The sequence below is a fragment of the Etheostoma spectabile genome, chromosome 3 (genome assembly GCF_008692095.1).
Source record: "Etheostoma spectabile isolate EspeVRDwgs_2016 chromosome 3, UIUC_Espe_1.0, whole genome shotgun sequence".
NCBI classification, from domain to species: domain Eukaryota; kingdom Metazoa; phylum Chordata; class Actinopteri; order Perciformes; family Percidae; genus Etheostoma; species Etheostoma spectabile.
This window is the reverse complement of record NC_045735.1, coordinates 8,369,873-8,377,555: the sequence shown is the minus strand read 5'-3', so window position 1 is coordinate 8,377,555 and position 7,683 is coordinate 8,369,873. Positions and strand designations below refer to the sequence as shown.

General features: G+C 40.1%; 1 protein-coding gene across 1 annotated transcript in view; it reads left to right on the top strand.

Moving 5' to 3' along the window:
- lsamp (limbic system associated membrane protein) overlaps nucleotides 1-7,683 on the top strand; it is a 713,356-nt gene that overhangs the window by 39,373 nt on the left and 666,300 nt on the right. The window lies entirely within an intron of this gene.

Below are 7,683 nucleotides of genomic sequence, written 5' to 3'. Positions count from 1 at the left end.
CAGCTAGCTAGACTATCTGTCCAATCTGAGTTGTCTGTTGCATGATTAAAACACATTTTAAACGTACACATGATCCACCAAAACAAGTTCCTTCCAAGCCTTTTTTGCATCGGCACTGTGGCTTATCTCTGGTGCTTAGCACCGCCCAAGACAATTGTGATTGGTTTAATTAAATTCCAATAAACCAGGGCATGTATTCTTACCATCCCTGAATGTTATGGAGAGAAGCCAGACTCTCGTTAGGCGTGTTTTTGGAGCGAGACTAGCTTGCCCTGAATGACTCCTGTATTTCCACCACATATGCCTTTACCTGAGGAAGGTCACACAGTTTGATTTGAATAAAGTTATCCATCTCCTCAGCTGGATGAGGTTGCATGCCTTACCTGAGGGCACAACAGCAGAAGTCCAAATTGTACATTAAAAGCAATGAACATTTGGTCAGTTAGTCAACCTCAGCTCCTTTTTACCTGACTATTTCCTTTTATAAGAAGCCAGACTGACTCACTGTGCCAATTTAAAAACCTCATTGACTTCAAATTGACAGTACATTTGTTTCCTTAATAGAATCCAGTGATATAATCAGGGACATACAGTATTTAGGTGTTAGAGAGACGTTGATGTACAGTAATTAGGTTCACAACATGATCTGATACTGATCTTTGCAGTCAACAGTGCTATCTTTGTCCGTGTGCTGCTTGTTTCTGGGCAGGTAGCATGCAGTTGGTAGGCTGAAAACAACTGCAAGCGCATGTGGTTAATGAGAGCAGTGAGACAGATACATACGGGCCATTTTAGGGATTCTTACAATGAGCTATATGAGGCTTAAAATATGTATGTTTTACTTTTTTTCACTCAAAGAGAAAACCCTAGGATTTTCCCAGCAGCTGCCTCTCATGACTCATGCCTCTCATGACTCACAGACCTTAACAGAAAACAGAAAGCAGGAATTAGCTACCCCAGCTTTTAGACACACTCTGCTGCTGTGTTCATGTCATACTGGATGATGCACATAATCCTTTTTGCAACATTTTCATATCAGTCTGGTCTTGTGGCTTTTGTTTCACAGTTTAATGTTGTCAAATTGTTTAGAGATATGGCCCTGTAGAAGGAGGTGCCTGAAGACACAGGTGCCAGGTGCCAGTCAGTGGATAGGACAGAGGCACTTTCTTATATATCAACAGTTTCTCTGCTGATGGTTATCAACACCAGACTGCAGAGAGAAAGTGTTGCACATAATAAAGAGACATACTGACTTGTCAGAGGCTCCCTTGGTGCAAATGTATAAGTGATGTAATTGCAATTAGGGACAGCTAATTTAAAAAAAGAAGAAATCCATTGAGTAACTGAGAAGTTTTATAACAACAATGACATTAAAGCGCTAACACGATCAGCACTTTAATTAGTATTCTTCCAGTATTGTTGTGTGTTGAATTTTAATTAGGAGCATTATAACTGTTTTAAAGGATACCTTCAATTTGCTTAACAATTCTTCAGTAAACACTAGTGATGTCCACATCAAACGCTGTCAGCTCTGCGTGGTTCTTAAATGGTTCTGTACTGTCACTCTTTGGATTCAGGTCCAGCATTTACTAGAAGAGGGCTAACGAGCCTTTTATGGACATACACACTGCTTTACAGCAAAGATACAATGAATCAGAATTGAAAGAAAGAAGGGAAAAAAGTACCTCCCTCCCTGTAGAAAGATGTGTCAGGGCAGTCCACACAATGATCCACTGGGTTTTAACCAACAGACATGCTGTCCAATCTGATCCCACCTGGTCTGTGGCCTGTCCACTTCTCTGAGCTCTGAGTATTGGCTGTGAGCCATAATGCAAACATGTTGGTGTGGGATGTAGGAATGCAGGAGTGTACTTGTAGAGGACCGAAAGTAGGAGGTGGGCTGTTGATTATTTGTACATAGACTTGTGTGCTGAGTCTAGTATTTATTTATTTGCAGTCACCAGTGATGTTTATCAGCAGAAATCATCAGGGGAAGCACATTTAATATCTTATCAAGATGATATAAACCTCCATACTGTGAATATGGAGGTTTATATGAAGGTATTTGAAATGATCAAATATTAATGCATATACTGTTTAATACAACATGCTCATCTTATCTTTAATTCTGTTAAAGCAGTAATGACGCTGTGAATATGTTACGATGAAGTATGTTATACATTATTAAACACTTTAGTGGCTGTGCTGCTTTTTAATAAAATAAACTCTTACATTTTAGGCCAAAATGCTCCTTTTAGAGTGTGACATTTATTAGAAATGTTGGAGTGTAGGATTGGCGGCATGTGAATTACACATTGACTGCATTCTTTTATAGTTTTTTTCTCAATACTTTTCTTTTAAGGTGTCCCTTAAATACGAATAATGCAGATATTCCTGCTTGGTGATACAATGTCTCATCTATTATGACAGGGCTTAGATAGAAGTCTGTAGAGTTGCAGCAGCCGGCAGTTTTTAAATAACAAACTCCTTGTCTTAGGTTTAGATTTAAGTAGATATAAAGTTAAATACTAGCATTTGCTCACAAGTACAGCGAGGCCAGGATTGAGGGTTACGATTTCCAAATTTTATGTGCAGATCACAACTTCTGATCAAAGCATAACTGTAGACCTCCTGTATTCAGAGTCCAGCCAAAGCTGACAGAAAAGAAAGAAATAACAAAGAAGCCAATAAAACAAATAAGTACAGTCAAAGTGAGCTCTGAGAGCCTTTACAGAAGCTTTCCTAGCAGCACATATAGCTGTCTGTGTTGTTTTGTCTTTCCTCTCTCCTTTTTTAGAGAAGTTGTGCGTGTTGCTCACTTTTAATGCATGTGTGGACTGTACATGTTAGAATGTACTGTAGAACTCTACACTAAACAAAACAGAAACACACTGCATGTGCTGGGTGCTGTGCCAAAGATGTGGAAAGGCTCTACTGTGGTGTGGTGATGTTGTGGTCAGGCTGGCTGTGTTGGGGGTTTGGCCTCAGTATCAGGAGAGGTTTTGGGGGTGGGTGTGACGCACAACAAGGGTAATGGAGACGCAGCAGACAAGGATAAAGATCCAGAGCATCACTGACTGCATACAGAACACAACCTGGGTCTGTGGATCCTGTGTGGCTGTGTATTGTTTAAAATGTTCAAAACCAATACCATGACTTAGATACCGGTTCCTTAACGATACTCTTTTTGATACCAATTTAATGAAAAAAAAAAAAAATAGATGTGTAACGTTAGACAGCCAATCAAAAACATTATTAGATCTTGTTAGAAGCATGCTGCATGCTTATTGCTTCTCTGACTCTGATGAGATTTACTCCTTGGGTACTGAAATGACGAGGCATCTTTCAATACTCGGTACTTTGGAGGCAATTTGGTCAGTGCCTAAAAAGTATTGAATTCCTGTACCCAGCACTATTATCCTGAGTTTTAGAGAATGAATTCACTGCAACAGTTGTGGATTAATTTGTTGTTGATTATATTTCTGGTGAAGCTTCTGGTCAAGTTTGGCTTGTTTGATGAGACAGACTGAGGGAATTATAGAGCTTGTGTTTCCTGTTTCATCCCAGTTGTCTCATGTGAAGCATAAACATAACTTTTGAAATGAAGTGATGCTATTATGATTTCTGTGGGTTTCACACTAAGACAGAAATATAGCATAGAAATAAGTGATATTAAGCCTTTCTCACAGAAGACATGTTGACAAGTCACAGTAGAAAAAGCACAGGTGTGATTACATTACTTTAGCTGTTTCAGTCTCAGGGCCCTGGGATTGTTCCTGCTCACTAACAACCGAACAGAGCCAATATTAGCAACACCTATCACAGGTCAAAATGTCTGCTGTGAAAAAGTCTTATTGTCAGTAGTGTACATGTGAGGTTTACACTGATGATGTGAGGTCCAGTGATGCAGGTCTACAAGTTGTCTACAGATGATTAGACTTCCAGGATGCCTTTTCTGCACATGCTTACAAGGGCAGTGGTGGACAAATTTAGCACCCTTTTTACCATTCTCTTCCAACATCAGGATGCAATGATGTTCTGTTCATTTTGGTTTCTGTTTGGGCTTACATCAGATGAAAGCCAATCTCTGGCCTTGTTCTGGTTTCATGGAAACACAAATTGGCTTGTTCAATAGCAAACCATATTTCGAAACCAGATGAGAACACTTTTGTTCGCCTTCCTGCTATATTTAGCTTCTGTGAAAGCTGTGTGTGCGTGTGTTAAAGTCCAACTGAAATTATTAGTTTGTATTTTTTTTTCTCCTCATACAGCATAGGCTACATACGTTTTTCTCCATGGTTTGTCTGTATGGAATAGATACTGTATGCCAAGCATAAGTATATATTGAATTTTTTTTGTGGTTTTATCAAGTACAAAATGGGGAGAGAGATGAACAGGCAGACAGACCAACAGCTTTTTCCAAACTGCCCCACAGGCCAAACTCAGCTTCCATTTGCTGTCATCTGATATCCACTGCATGCATGTGGCTCAATTCTTTTTCATGCTTGGGATTTTTCCAATTTTCTGATTAACCGAAACAATCATTTTGGAAACTGTAATTACAGCCTTGTGTTTAGTAAACAATCGATTGGAGAAACAGCATAACCCAGCAGCGTGTTTGCTGTATTTTTACAGTTATGTCCATTCTAGTAACAGCACAGCGCTGCCATTCAATTCAACCCATAAAACGCAGAATCCAGTGATAAAACCCAAACTTCTCCATGTGGCACTGAAGGACAAATAAAATAATTAATTAGATGGGATCATTCCAGTAGCTGTTCTAACAAAGACACAGGCTGCCATGGAGTAAGCTAGGCAGAGACACGAGACTCTCCTTACGATGCCCTCCAACGGAAAGATAGATTGATCTCTGACTCTGACCTGAGCCAGTGCACTCTGGCCTTGTCCCCAAGTGAGCCACAATGCAGCCATTAGCCTCTAGTAAATTACAACATCAACTGATCAGAGCTGCCAGCTCCCCAAAAGAGTGATTGAGGGCGGAGAGGGATTGTGTTAGAGAGATAAGAGATGGGAGGAGATGTAACAACTTAAATACAAACAAACAGTGACAGAAACTAAACACTATGTTGTTCATGATTGAGTTACAGTCCCCAGCAGCTTTGGGGCTTTAATGTGTTGTTGGTTCAGCAACGAGCAGTGAAGGATAAAGGATTCTGATTTCCTGTCTGTCACTTTACAGGAAACTGAAGATTCATCAACCTCAGTTATTTCAGGTGTATTCACATTCTGTCTGGACCTGTGACTTTAACATATCACATTTCATCTGTGTCAAGCCCGATTTAAAAGCTTATTCTTGTCTGTCTTCCTTCACATCATGGCTTTAAATTGCATTGCTCCCTGACTTGAAGGAACAAAGGTGTGTGTCTCATGTCAGTATGCCAGTGTGTGGAGAGGCTCCAGGAGTGGATGTGACCCACAAAGAGGTTAAGAGAGACACAGCAGGGGGGAGGCCAGGCGAGGGAGCAGCATAATCCACTGCCAAGTTTACGGACCTTCACAGCTACACAGACGCTGCTGGCTGCCAGAGGTCAGTCAACTGACTGGGAGAAAGATTCCTACTATTGAACCAACCAACTAGTGTTAACAGCCTCTGGCCAAGGAGCAGCCTGTCACAGCAGAAAGAGGTCGGATTGGGAACAGTGAGGGAGCAAAGAGCCATAATCTGTCCCAAAGGTAAAGATACAAGACTGGCTCAGGCAGCAAGGGAGGTTTTGAAATGACAACCTGGCACTGTGGATCTGTCTCTGAGAGAGAGAGAGAGTGAGAGAAAGAGAGAAAGAGAGAGGGAAGGTGGAAAGGGGGGGAGAGAGAGAGAGAGGAAAAGGGGGAAGAGAGAGAGAGAATATCTTATTCTTATGATCTAAGAAGAAGCTGGTGGGGCAGATGTTAGGTGATGTGTTTTTTGCAGTGGCCTTACAGATAACCCCTGGCTGTGCTGTGATCACTGTCAATCATTCTGCTGTATTTCTGTGATATCCTTCTAGCTTTCTACCACGGAGGTTAAACGCACATTAAACCAGTCAGCTCAGATCAGAAGTCTGATCTCCTCAGTGGCATCTCCTCTGAGATCTGGACATAGATCTGATATTTAGTGCTTCAAAACCTTAGGGGGGTGAGCATTAATCACAAATTAAAATCATTTCTTTCAGACACTCAATTGGAAGTTGTAAACCAGAAAAATACAGAGAAAAAATCTATAGTTTCTGTTTGGTAACAAACATCTCACACACACACGCACACACACACGCACATGCACACACACATTCACACACACACACATACACACACACACACACACACACACACACACACACACACACACACACACACACACACGACTCATCAACATGCTGCCAGCTTAAAATTTAAATCTGCATGGTGTTTCAGCCTGATATAATTAATGAAGTAAAAATATTCAATTCATCAAGCTTATATAAGCCTAAATGATGAAACAGTGATTATCTTAATTAATTAGTTAGTTAGTTAGTTACTTAGTTACTTAGTCAGTCAGTCAGTCAGTCAGTCTAAGTTTGGCTTTTTACAATAAAAACATTTATTGACTGAAATTTTACAGGCAACTGTGTGAATCTAGAGTCAATGTTGGTCTGTCTGTGTGTTGTTTGATCCAAAGTTAGTGGCCATGAGAGAGGAAAGAGGAAATCATATTATGTGAAGGTGTAAATGAGTGTTTCTTCTCTCAGGGAGAGAAATAAATGAGGAAGCTGAAGACAGAATGAGGCTCTCAGGGAGTAAGAGGGGTGATGTGAGAGAGGTGTGCAGTCTGCTGTCTTTGCTAGATGAGAATATTCTCTAGATGTGTGGGTGACAGGTCTCAGTGTCTCCCAGAGGGAGACACAGCTCAGAAATCTTTTAGCTGGAATAATGGTTCCACACTTTAATGATTCACTTCTTTCTTGACCCAGTCATTTCTCTTTCACTGGTAGCTCTGTCATCCTACATGTGTAACCTTTTTTGTTACTTACAGTGTAAAAATGTCTGTTCTGGACCAGCAGGTAACAGGAATTTTTTAGTATTCAATACAAACTGATCCTCTTCTTTCACTGCTGATTGACATGGGAAATTAAACTTTGTGAGGCTGGGCTGTGTTGTAGTTTGAACTTGGCAGTGGCTTAACTCAATGGACCATGTCATGAGAAAATGTATAAAAAAAAATGGAATACACTGTAAAGGGTATATTTATTGTATTACTTTATCCAACTTACTCTTGAATACAAAAGACAAGTTATACACAAATGTACAAAGACCGAATATAGATGTGAACAGAACACACATAAGGCTGAGTATGTAGGGGAAACACAGACTTTATTCTCTTATTTATTCTACTCTTAGTAGTAGTACTGATGGATTAATGAATTGTTAGAGGACAAAATGAGCAAACATATTCATTCATCCATTCATTTATTTATTAATCACCATAACAGGATCGTCTTCTATTTCTTGGTGGACCTGGCAGCTGGACACAATTGAAGTTAGATTCACTGAGAAAAGTGTAAATTGGGCAATGGAGAACGAAAATGTTTATGTGAACAATTTCTTCCCAGAGAGAGAAATTCTTTTTTATCAGTGTGACTCCTAAAAGGACAAAGGAGAAGGGAACATCTGTAAAACTGAACAATCTCTCTCTCTCTCTCTCTCTCTCTC